The following is a 14,378-nucleotide window of genomic DNA, read 5'->3' on the forward strand; positions in this document are numbered from 1 at the left end:
AAATACTACGGTTGTACTACTACTCTTGATTGATGTGTTTCACATATATGTTGGGTACGTAACCCGACCCATGGATGGTTACGGAAATAGTAACTCAAGTTGCGAGGGTCTGTTCTAATCACCGTAATGTTTGGAATTAGATAGTCGGTCTCATCACCGTATTGTTTTGAATTGTGGGAGTGGTTGATCCAATTATATCCCTCCTAACATGCGATGCGTTGTGTTTGGCAATATATTGTGAAAGTTCATCGTAATGTTACCTGCCGTGCACCACTGCGGTTGATTTGATTTGATTTGATTTGATTCGGCAAGATATCAATCTTCAACTGCATACAAACAAAAAAATTGCACATAAAGATAAACATTTAAAATACAAGAAGGGAATATACTTAAATGCATCAAAAAGAAGATAACATGCCAAGGATAACCCTTTAAGCTAAAAGCTTAATTCCAAAAGGGTCCTTATAACCATTAAAATACAAAAGATAAGAAATAAACTATTAAAAAACTAAAACATGCATACAAACACTGTAAAAAAGAAAGATATTTACAAGCTAGACATTCATATGATTTAAAAGGTAGGCTTTGGCATCTTTTTTAAAATTGTATTTCAGCAGGATGGATTTTATGTTTTCAGGTAGCCTGTTCCAGTTTTTAATTGCATTGTAATAAAAAGACCCAGCACAGTGCGTTTTAATTTTGGGAAGTTGAAAATTAAAACTACTACCTCTTGTGTTATGGCTATGAACACTATTTACTCTAATAAAACTCTCCCTCATATAGACTGGAGAGGTACCATGGAAAACATTAAAAACATGATTAAGACGAAGCTGTTCAGCCCTAGTGTTGATGTTCAAAATACCAAGAGTTTTAAAGTCAGCATGGTTAATGTGGTAATACAAATCTTTACCCAGAATGAATCTGATAACTTTGTTCTGGGCACATTGTAATCTACGAGCGTGGTACTTAGAAATACCTCCATACCAAGATGAGATGGAATAATCAAACAGACAAAAAACAAGGGCTGAGGGTTTCAACAAAATGCATATGCCTACCGATCGTGTTGATGCCTCAGTGCTTGGGCACTTTGCCATCAGGTGTGGTCGCACTCTTGAGGTGAGTAACATGGCTTGCGAACAAGGGCGGCGGAACCGGTAGGCACAGGGGGCACGTGCCCCCCCCCCCCCACTTTTCCTCAGGTTAAAAATGTGCCCTTTTTCTACATAAAAATTGAGGTGTCTCAAGTTAGCAAGAGGCCAGGGAACCAGAATGAACACTCGGGAAGGGCCGTTTCCGGCCATCTGAGGGCATTGTAATACCAAAAATGTTCTTGCACGCTCCGCGCCAACCGATGGTGGCGCTCCGCTCAGATAGTCGTGCACACAACTTTGCAAATCCTGGCTACGCCCCTGACTTTTAATGAATTTATGTGGGTCAAACTCAAAGCTATTTCGAATGGAAACAATTTGTTAAGATATTAAGAAGATATAAACTCCAATTCGGAAGTTCCTACATTATCAACTAGCATGATTTCACCTCATTCTGTCTCAAAAGAAAACTTGTTCCTTGTTTCCCAATTTGCACATTGGATATTGCAGTATTGCAGTGCTAGTATGCATATTTTCCTTGAGGGTGGGGGGGGGGCGGGCGTTGATGGAGTGATGTGTATACGCAAATAAGATAATACAATAAGAGTTATAAAGGGTACTAAATATCAGGCTGTATCAGTCCAATCGAATTTCTGCAAAGTGCCCTTCGACGTCGGTGCCCCCCCCCCCCCCAGATTAAAAGTGCTTCCGCCGCCCTTGCTTGCGAATAATGGGGACTACAACTGCCATGGTGTACAACCGGTTGAGGTGGTCAAATCGCCACGACGATTTGAGAAACCTGTAGGTATGTATTCCATCTTTGTGACTTTATATATTATGCATGCTTTTACGTTGTTGTGCTTATATGACATACTCCTATGCAGGCTTCTTCATGACTGTCGTATTAGTTTTTGTGATGTCGAGTATTATCTGCTAACATCACTTATCAAATTTGGCTGCTGATATCACCGAATATTCTTTTTTGGCTCCGCCTACCCCTTGCCGATATGTATTAATATTTCCTGATATCAATGTATGTACATGTTTACATGTGGTACCTCACTTTACGGTACGCCATCATGATCACGTGGTTACAGTCTCAATATATAGGTCAGAGGGTATTGGGGTTGAAAGTGGATCAAGACTTTCCCAGGGTCTAACTTGAGAGGCTTTTCTAAAAAAAGTAAATGGCAGTGCGGATGGTAGTGTACATGTGTGGCGCATAAATGGATACTCCTTTCGGCATTTTGACTGGTCATCTGTGATCATGCACTCGTGTTGAAATCGTGGTACTAAACTGGAGTAAGACTACACCGGAGTAAAATGTTTATCGCCCCCCGTTTTATTTTCTGTAATGGAGATGCCAAAATAACACCAAAATTCTGAATATGACCTAATGAATGCATGGTTTCAGTGTCAACACTTAGCTGTTTAGGAGGTAAAAAGGGGGGGGGGCGGGGTGGTCTGCAAAATATATAAGCTAAAGGTGATAGTATGATACTTTGCAAAAATTTAGATCCACGATCAATCAGGTTGTTTCGATACGTACTTAAACATATATAAAGAATGTAAATAGTTATTAAACCAAACTGTCAATCTTAAAGGTTCATTATGTATGGGCTAATTATGGTTATAAGTCTTAATGAAACCAAAAAAAGAAAGAAAGAAGGAAATAAAAGACAATAGGAAAACACAATGAGGAAATTACGAGAAAAATAATCTCAAAACTAATCATTCGGGAGCATTTTCAACTGTTTAGAGAGCGCTTGTCCTGAAAGATAAACATGAAATACACAAAACCGAAATGTTGTGATTTTTAAAACCTTTGAATCAGAAAATAGAAAGGATTATCCATCCTTAAATGTCGATTAATGAGCTGAGGATTTCGGTTTTTGTGTGAAATTGTTGTATATCATGATCTCACTAACACATACCTGTACCGGATGCCGGGTGACGCCCTTCCATTTAAAGAGAGGTTTGTGATCGAAACCGATTCGACGGGTGCTTGTATGTTCTTCGTTCTCTTATTTCTATTTATATATTTTTTGGTTGATGAAACAAGGATGATACGTTGAAATGGTTCTGGTGGCACAAGGTTATATTTTCTGAAAGATACTTAATTTGGATATATTGAAGTACCGGTATACAGGCAACCGAATATATAATACAGATATGTAATAAAGTAGATTACCCATAATATTGAGTACGGTGCATACCGTATTGAATCACCCTGCACCAAGGATATAGAGCTGTGAATTCCACCTCACCAAACGCAACAAGTATCGTAATAGTAAGATCGCTGTTAAATTCTAATAAGACACTCGTCATGACGTTTCCAGCATATTAACGTTACTTGGCTCAGCGCTGAATAATTCTACTGGAGAGCGCTGACTGCAGCCGACTCCCCCGCTTTCCTTTCGGGCAGGCTGGGAAAGGAAGACATAAATAGAAGAAAACATATATTATGCATAATGATTGTACTAAAAGTGCTCTCTACTACATTCACGCTGCATATACATAGGTATGCAGACAACACCTTTCATGGTTTCGTACATGCGTAAGCGTACTGAACCCGTATTGAAACGTCTATATGTTAGTACTCGCCGTATTCCATATAACACACTCCGTGGATTTATACTGGGACTCTATGCATGACGTACCGTAATACATCTAGTAAATGACTTAATAGGGCAGGGTTAATACTTACTCTTATTCGCAAGTATTGTATTCGTTCTAGTACTCAAACCAAGGACATTAAGTGTATACTTCCAGACATTGAGAAGTGTTAAAGTATACTACTGCAGTGTACCAGTGTACTTGCAGACATTGAGAAGTGTTAAAATATACTAGTGTAGTGTACTAGTGTATTTCCAGACAATGAGAAGTGTTACATTATACTGGTGTACTGTACTAGTGTACTTCCAGACATTTAGGAGTGTTAAATTTTACTACTGTAGTGTACAAGTGTACTTACAGACATTGAGAAGTGTTCAATTATACTGGCGTACTGTACTAGTATACTTCCAGACAATTTTGAATGGTTTCCCATGGTACCGACAGAAATTAGCAATCACATGTGACAATTAATGGAACATTTTAGGCTTTGATAACTCTATGCTACCGTTAGCGAATTTGTAGTAGGGATGGTGTTTGAAATATCCAAAGCAAAGCATAAATAATGTGATATAAAAGTTTACAAATAAGTTGCAGATGTCTTAAAGACTCCAAATCCACCATTCGACTTGAAATAAAATCGATTCAGAATACCAACTGCTTTCAAACGGTAAACTATAGATAATGGGCAGGTTGTATGCCTCCAGTGGCGGAGAAACAGGGGGGTTTTTTTTTTTTAATCCCCCCACTTTTTGAAGAGGGGGGTTGGCCCACACAATCAACCCCCCTAGTTTTTGCCAGTAATGTTCTGTTATAGCCTATGTTATGTGCTCCAAATGGCATAATAAATCAAATTATTAATTTGAAATTGTTAAAGTCATTTCAACCTTTTACCTGGTAGGCTACATCAACAATTAACGACCGAAAACCGAGTTAGAATTGACCCACACAATATTTCTAGCCCCTTTCCCCCACCTTGCGCATTGGAACTTGTAGCTCATAGCGCTAACTTCACCCCACAACAGACATACACAAAATAACGTTTTGTTGCTGTTGAATAGCTTTGGAACTGTATACACTTGCCAACTTCAACGAGGTGAAGGAAGGAAAAGAAAAAGAAGAAAGAGAGAAAAGGAGAAAAGGATGGAGTAGAAAATACGGCAAGAAAACGGGAAGAGAAAGAGGAACAGTGACAAAATTATTCGAATTTGTAAAGCAAACAGCAGATATCACATCATATCAGTGAGCATGAAAATGGCGTTCCACGATAAACAGCCTCCAAACCATGGGCGCAGATCCTGGTGAGGACAGCGGGACGCGTCCCCATCAACTTTTTCAGTAGTGGGGACATGATATACCGTGGCCCCACCAATTTGTCTTGACCAATAGCTGCATTTCAAGTTCCCCTGTATTGAACTTTGGCGCAGTTTGATCCAGCATTGTGCAAATGACATGCAGCAGTTCTCATTTTATTGTATTATATCCACAGTTGTTAAATATAGGACGGAAATCGCATTTGCGGCAGTCTATATTTGTTTTCTGGGAGAGGACCCCAGACCCATCGTATATACATAAGTCTGCTTGGATTATTTGTCCCTGATTTTCTTTCTGCAGACGCCCATGTATTTCTCCAAACTAAATTTCTAAGCCATGAGATCTAAAACTTAAGGAGGTTTAGGAGCATCGATAGGTCTGGGAAGTGTTATTTCCGGCGATCTGGGAGGTATATTTGCCCAAAAAAATCCCACGCTATACGCGAACCCATGGTCGCGCTCCGCTTAGATAGTATCATAGAACAGACACGCGTCCCCACCATTATCCAAGACTGATCTGCGCCCATGCTCAAAACTGTCGATATGTGTAGTGTTCGGTTTCGGAAATATCTGGTATATTTTTATTTCCTTCAACGAAATTTTTTAGTAGCCGTCTGAATTTTCGAAAATTCCCTAACCAACATTCTTCATCATACTTCATCATACTCGTGCAATTTTGACCCGTCTGTTAGGGTTTGAAGGAGGTTTTTCTATATCGGTTGTCCATAGATGATATTTTGTGCAACATTATGGGTATGTTTTGAAGTGAATTTATTCACGAGAATTGTGAATTTTCAAATTCTGAACAGTGGGGCTGACGGATATTGTGGGCCGCGATGAAAAATCACCTACAAAAGCAATGATCCACAGGATATGTGATGAAGTCGAACGTGATGTGTGACTGGTGACAATCTTCAAAAAGGTTAGATGAGAAAAAAGTATTTGGAAAAAAACTTGGTTCTCAGGCAAAAGTGTACATATGGTTGGTCAGTTTCAAGCCCGAGAAGTGCCATTTCCGGTGATCTGGGGGTACCAAAACCAGAAATTTGCTTGTACGCTGCGCGCCAACCAATGGTGGCGCTCCGCTTAGATAGTAATACGCGCCCCCCGGGTTAGAAAATCCTGCATACGCCCCTGGTTAAATGCAGCTTTTCAAGGCCTGGGCAGTGCCATTTACTGCAATCTGGGAGGCAATATTTGCCAAAAAATTCTTGTGCACTTCGCGCCAACTTATGGTGGCGCTCCACTTAGATAGTGAGCCAGCAGTTATGACTTTTTATTTCATCAATGGTCTGCAACCCCCCCCCCCCCACTTCTGACAAGAAATCTCCGCCACTGTATGCCTCTACACTTCAAACGAAATTACAACAACTATTCACATTTCATGTGGAATAACTGATGATATCTAAATATGATTATATAGCTGATCCATTCGGATATTGATACTTTAATAAATTCCCATTGTTGATGGAAGGCTGCGACGCCATCTATCCCTTATTTGTCTCGATTTGTGTGAAGCCCTTTTCTTATCATAGTCCTACTAACGGGAGGGGGAGGGTGTTCTAAGATTTTACTAAGAGTTGGTCGTGTAAATGTTCGGTGTGATTTCACGATGATTTTAGAAGCTACGCTTATTATTGTAATACTGTTTATGACTGGTAAACTAATTTCAAGTTAGGTAATTGAGAACTTCTTTTATATTTACTGTTTCTTTTTATCCCGCTCAATATGCAGATTAAACCATCATCTTTGTTGTCATAATCATCTTGTCCTGCCAGATTGTCATCCTACAGGGAGACATCTTTACAGTCTAGGAGCTATGTGACGGAATAAATATGTGTCACTGCAAATCTGTGTTTTTTTTGTATTCACGATAGTCTTACTAGACCTAGAAGTATCGATGAGTTCACTACAAGGGCAGATATTGCAACTGTCACAGTATTAGGGGCTACAGGATTATAAGAACAATGTTGGGCCACATGTCAGCAATTATCCCAGTTTGCGCCACTAAAAGTAAAGATATTTCCTTTGACAAAACGTATTCAAACTTTGAAAACTAGGTCAACATCTTTTGTTATTTCATCTCTACACGTTGTGTACTGGGTATCAGTGGCGGAGCGTCCATACAGTCAGGGGGGCGGATGCCCCCTGACGGCCTCAAATGGACTGCTGGCGCCCTTTTCAGCTTTTTACCACTTTGTACTTATTCCCGTTTATTGAGTATTTCCAAGAACTGTACGGGGTTTTCGATCTTTACTATACGCCACGCGCAGAAGCTGAAAGCGCCCCTACAGACCATTCTCACCCCCTGACCAATACCCCTCTCTCCGCCACTGCTGAGTATGTGATGTTTTACTCTATTTGTATGCACAAATTGAAAGTAAAATTGCTGCCCACCTCAGACCTCAAGATGCACTGACCTTAAACTTGGTGGGTTGGTCTTACTTAGACGTCATTTTCAAATAATCATCACGCCCTGAGAAGATTTCTATTGTTAAGGAGTGTTGCTGGGGTGAGGTTACGTGGATTTGAACAATACGTCCCTCAGAAACCCACCATGTAAGTCGTATATGGATGTGTGTTTGTGTGTACATGTCTAGGCATCACGATTGGTGACCTGACACACCCGATACTCATAGCTAGTACAGTAACTACTGTTCATGTTCCACACTGTAACACATGTTACCGTGTTACGAACACAGCGCAGTAGTTACTGATGCACGGTTGTAGTTACTGTACTAGCTATGAGTATCGGATGCCTGGCAAGAAAAGAATCCTTTCTGCAGTCAAACACAAGAGAACAATAGTTATCGGTAGTTTACACAAATAGTTAAAACCAAGGGAAATGTCATGGGTTGTATAGCTTATATAATAGAAAACAACTCTCAAGTTGGATATGTGGGTGCATGTATGTGTGTTAACCAAAATGCATGAGATATAGTACTCAGTGACTTGTGACGTCATAAGATTGAAAGTCAGAGGTCAAAGGTTAAATGTCATAACTCATAACCAACCACGATATTTTTGCCCAAATGTTTATGCGAACAAGAAAAATGGCCGAAACCTTTAAAACCATGTATGATATCAGACTCTTCTACTTTTTTTGTGCATTATAATAATGCTAAACGCCAAAGGTCACGTAATCAAAGGAGGTGAAAAGTCAAACTTCACCAATGTTGTATGAAAATATAACATAAGCATCATGTCTCTTAACTGCACTATAATCAATTTTCATTTCCTCATTTCTGCCTAATTTCTACTTTGAAATTTTCAGTAGCCGCGTTTTCATAGGTTCCAGAGTGGACTTATTTTAAATTACATTTGAGCATTCTCGATAGTTCAGTAGTTGGAACGATCCCTCCGGCCACATATGACTTGGAATATGATGTTGTTACGAGATAATGTGCACAGCACAATCTCTGGATACGAATGGTATATCTTAAAGGTATACATACAGCCACCACATAGTTTATGTCATTTATATTGATTGGCATTACAATGCATAACATTATACCATCTTGCAATGGAGAACTCGCCTGGACTCGGCATCAAGTCCGAGGCCCATTGTTCTCCGAGTCCACTGTCCAATCCAACAAGAGTCTGAATCCACAAACAATTATATAATGGCTTGAGTCCGCGTCTGAACTTGAGTACTACAGCAATGTTACCTTTATATATTGTTTTCCTAAAGTGTAAATAAGAATTGATGCTTTGGCTAACTCCTAGAAAATAAGGTTTGTACTGGACAATTTTCTTGCAATAAGTATCACCAATTACAAACGTCTGTTGTCAGACTAATTAAGATGAAAGTATAATTGTTTGGAACTTCCATACTACTGCTGGAATTGCAATTGTCCTCTTTCATGTAAACTTTGACAATGAACACATCTAAGTTCTTGCAACGTCCACCGAAGTCTCTTTAACTATGATACAACGGAACGCAGCTAAATATGCTATATTTGTTTATTAATTAGTCTCTGTCATGAAATTTTTATGTTATTTTTGAATCGTTAACACGATGTAACCTCTATCGTTCTTTATACTACGTAGCCTAAATGGGACATTTGAAGGGGTATTAAGAGAGCACATTTCTGGATTCAAAGTAGATATTTCGACTAAACGATATATTTCCCAATGTCCGTTCTGTGCCACTATACTGTACTATACTGTTCGTCTTCTCTTTCTTTCTTGTATGTTACCGTGTGAATCATATCATCGACACTTCTTATTCTTATTTAAGCTAAGTTCTGAAATATTCGTTCCGGATACTTTGATTGATAGATAAAACTTTAAACACACGTATCAGAGGAACAAATTTAGGAATGGTGTAATAGGGAATGCTGTTTGAACTATGAAGGCGTGTTGAGCCTCACTCAGGGGCAGAAAGGCTCATGATAAGCTAATGCTAGTGCTTGGGAAGTTTGTGATTGACATCCTCACAACGTATCACTCACTATATCTGTGCTAATATAAATTTAATATTATGATTATTACAACGAAAACAGTTCTGTGCATGCAAATCGACCAATTCGACATGATCACGGTCATTTTTAGGCTACTACTTTCAATCCGCTGAATAGAAATGTACGAAATAGGACAACCATGCAGCCTAGTTTACCGAGCAGCCTTGAGGCTGTTTGAAATGCCTGAATTATGTTATTAAAGTTTGTTTGTATGTTGGCATGTCAGGTAATCCTTACGTATGATAATAGTAACTAAATCTGTCCTTTATAATACAAATGCGGTCGATGATTCTTGTTCTCTTTGCATAGTAAATGGTAAACATTAGTCTTGTTTTTAGTACGCTGAATACACTGCTTTTGATCTCTTATCAACCTTTTACAAAGTTTATGTGTAGTATCTATTCCCTGTCCATTAGACTCGTTATACCTGACGTGACGTAACACGATCATACCTACACGGTTACTGTCTTCATGACAAGGAAACGGGCTTCAGAGTTAATCGTGCATGTTTGGTTTTCCTGTTTAGACTTTGCCTTGGGTGACTTTTCTTACAACTTATACCAACTATATAATCCTGGTCATAGACTGAAAAATATTTATCATAGTACTTTTCCAAATAGCATTTGACAATTTATTCTATGGTCAAGATTGCATATAAAACGTCTGCTTCGATTTTGCTACACGCCAACATTTGCAGTGGTACGATTTGACGATATGCAATCTATATATTAATGCAGACTACAGTAGACAGTGATTTTCAAAATAAATTTTATTTTATTATATTTAATATTTTTATATATGTAATATATTTTATCTATTTAATATATTTGGATTCGGACTTGAGATGTTGAAGTAACAAGACCTCTAGTTGCTGGGCGTAATATACTTCATAAAAAAGACACAGAACGGACCTGCGGTCAAGAAATACGAAGCCTTTAAGCCACATTTTATATAATTTTAAGCTCCTCTTTGCTACTCTTTGCTGCAAAATGCCTGCTGGACGCCCCAAAGGAAGCCTGGGAAAGAAAAAACTCCAAGAGTCGGCTACACAACCTAGCCTAAGCTCCAGCCTAAGCTCCAGCCTAACCACACCTAGGCATGGAGACTCAGGCACAGAGGGGCTCAACGTAAAGAGAGACGTTAACTCGAGCATTGACCGGGTACGCAATACTCTCCTACAAGAAATAACATCATTGCAAGAAAGCTTCAACAAAGCAATTTTAGACCTCAGAGGGGAAAATGCCGCATTAAAGAGACAGTTTAGCTCGCTTGATAATAGAGTAACACACCTAGAAGAAACCCAAACCATCCATGCCACCCTGTTAAACAAGCAGGGACGTTTCTCTAGAAGGAACAACATCAGAATCGTCGGCATAAAAACATCACCTAAAGAAGACTGCATTGATTTAGCTACCAAGGTTTTCGAGGATTTAGGAGTCAAGCCGTTCAAAATTGAACGGGCACTTCGAGAAGGTAAAGCCATACCAGGGAGGGACAGACATCTACTGGTTAAAGTATCATTATACTAGGACAAAATCGGAATTCTCAGATCTGCCAAGCAGGCTCTTGCTAATCGAAATCACTACATTTTAGACGACCTCACACAAGCTGACCTACGTGAAAAGAGAAAATGGGGGCCAAAAGTACCACACCTCTATCGTAATGGAGTGAAACTAAGATTCCTGGGGCCTCTGGAGAGGAAGCGATGGAAAACCGTATACATTTTATTGATGTATCTCCTGGCAGCCCCTAAAATACTTCATCTACCCTGTAATGTCTCCAATCTGTTCTACAATTAATTTACCATTCCTGCTGTCCAGCAACTTTTTTGTCAACATTGGAATGCATCCCCACAAGAAGCCACCGACGGGAGTTTTGTTTACCCAAGTGGATCCCAGTCTCGTTGCTCCCTTTTTAACAGTTATCTTGGATTTCATTTGTGTTTTTTTGTGTTTGTGTATTTGTGGACTTTATTTCCATCTTAATTCTGTTTTTCGTTGTAAGTACAACTACATGCAGAGAATGTATTTCAAATTTCGACTCACATGGCCATAGCTGATTTTAAGATTTGCTCCTGTAATGTCAGGGGCTTAAGGCAGAGTAAAAAACGTAGGCAACAATTTACATATTTTCATCGCCATCATTTTAATATAATTCTGTCCAGGAAACGCACAGTACCCCTGAGGTGGAGCGCTTCTGGACTAATGAGTGGGGAGGGAAAATGATTTTTTCTCATGGTACTGCTTTAAGTAAGGGGGTCGCTATTCTTTTTAACTCCAATCTTTCTGTTGATATTGTTAAAGTGCATTGTGATCAGCATGGTAGACTCATTATTGCTGACTTTTACTACAATCATCGTCTCTTTACCATTATCTGTACCTATGGCCCTAACCAAGATAACCCTGCTTTCTACAATGAAGTTTCTCGTAACTTAAATTCGTTCAATACTAAAACTATAATTTGGGGTGGGATATCAACTTTGTATTTAATCTTGCCATCGATAAACTCGGTGGTGACCCTAGAACAAACTTTAAAGCCCGTGATGAATGCCTAGCTCTCATGGATATTCACAACCTGGTCGATATCTGGAGAGAGAGAAAACCTCTCTTAAAAGATTTCAGCTGCCATTCTAACATTGCCGATATTCATTGCAGATTAGATTTTTTCCTTATATCTCGTAGTCTTGTTGGTAAAATCGTCAGTATTGAATTTCAGCCTCCTCTTAAATATGACCACTCTATGGTGGTTTTATCGATTCAAATTCATGAAGATAATAGAGGTCCGGGTATTGAAGTTTAAGAACTCTCTTTTAGCTGATTCTGCGTATAACGACCTAATCCGAAATCTAGTTGCTACTGTTACTCGCAGCACACGTTCTCTAAACCCCTCCGCAAAGTGGGAGAACCTCAAATATGTCATTCGCTCCAAAACTATGCAATTTGCCAAACAAAAAGCTAAAAGTACACGTAAAAGCGAAACGCAGTATCTCCAACCTGGAAAGAGAGTTATATGAAAACCACTCTGATGCCATTCGTCAAAGTTTAGATAATGCCCGTAATAAATTAAAAGGTTTTTATCATGACAAGCTTCGTGGCATTATTGTTCGGTCGAGAGCTCGTTGGGTTGAGGCTGGTGAAAAAAAACACTAAATATTTTCTGAATTTAGAAAGGCGCAACAAGGCAAATAACAGCATTTTTAGCTTAAATATGAACAGGGGCAATGTCACCACCTACAGTAGAGAAATTCTTCGTGAAATTCGTTTGTTTTACAGTACTTTATACTCTCATTTACAATGTTATCCTTCATATCTTATTAGAGATTTGCCTGACTTTCAGAGGAATCGGACTCCAGCTCTTGCGACGGGCCCATTACTTTAGATGAATGTCATAGAGCCTTAAGCTCAATGGCCAACGGTAAATCTCCTGATAGTGAGGTTCTCTTTACTGAGTATTATAGACATTTTTGGTCATTTCTTGGTCAGCTTGCTGTCGATTCCTTGATTTTTGGTTTTGATCATCATTCATTATCCTGTGAGCAAAATAGAGCGGTCATTACTCTAATTCCTAAACCGGATAAGGACCATAATGTTATAGCTAACTATAGGCCTATTAGTCTCCTTAACACTGACTACAAGATAGGAGCAAAAGCATTAGCTAACCGGTTAAAATGGGTCGTCGACAAAACTGTTGGGGATAACCAGACTGGTTATATCAAAAATAAGTTTATTGGGGAAAACATTCGTTTTGCGCTTGACCTAATCGATCATACTACCACAAATAACATTCCGGGTCTTTTGTTCTTTATTGATTTTGAAAAAGCTTTTGATTGTATTGATTGGGATTTTATTGACCACACTCTTATTTATTTCAACTTCGGGAACAGTTTTCGTCGTTGGATCAAAACACTCTACACTGGTAGTTCTTCCTGTGTTCTAAATAATGGTCATTCGACAGGTTTCTTCCGTATTCAGAGAGGAGTAAGGCAAGGTTGTCTCCTTAGCCCGTACCTCTTTATTCTTTGTGCAGATATTTTAGCTAGAAAAATTATTTGTGACAACACGGTCAAGGGGATTAACATATTTGGGCGGGAGATTAAAGTACTGCAGTATGCCGACGACACCACTTTATTTTTAGACGGTACCCGCAACAGCACTGTTAAGGTGCTGAACACTCTAGAGAATTTTCGACTAGCATCAGGTCTCAAAATTAATCTCAGCAAATCCCAGTTTCTTCTCCTGGGTCCTTTCATTTCAAATAACCCAGCTCATGTCAATGAATTCAATATTTTGATTACTAACTCTCCTATTAGGTATCTCGGTATCAACTTCACTCACAATGGTAACGATCTCTTTCGCTGAAACTATGGGCAGAAAAGGCTATCTAGGCTGAAACACAAGCTTAGAGTTTGGAATGGGCGTGATCTCACACCTATTGGCAGAAACACAATAGTGAAGTCTTTTGCAATCAGCCAACTCGTCTTCCTTTTTCAGGTTCTGCCTAGACCCCCAAAAGACTAATAAAATCCAAAGCACTATTTTTGACTTTATTTGGAACGGGAATCCGGACAAAGTTAAGAGGCTTACTTTGTATAACCCAATTGAAAAGGTAGGTTTAAAAATAATACATATTCACAGTGTTGTGGAAGCTCTTAAAACCTCATGGGTCATGCGTTATTGTAATAATGCCAACACTGGGTATTGGAAGCTCTTTTTTCATTACCCTCTTTCGCCGTTCGGTAAAGAGTTGCTTTTCAAATGTAATTTTCATGTCAAGGATATTTCCTGTATCAAAAATATCTTCATTAAGCAAATTTACATGGCTTGGAGTAAAGTTACCTTTAAGAATCTTTCGGATCACTTTGGTGATCAAATCCTTTGGAATAATCATTTTATTAGAATTGA

Source organism: Apostichopus japonicus, chromosome 20 (assembly GCF_037975245.1).
Source record: "Apostichopus japonicus isolate 1M-3 chromosome 20, ASM3797524v1, whole genome shotgun sequence".
Classification (NCBI taxonomy): Eukaryota; Metazoa; Echinodermata; class Holothuroidea; order Aspidochirotida; family Stichopodidae; genus Apostichopus; species Apostichopus japonicus.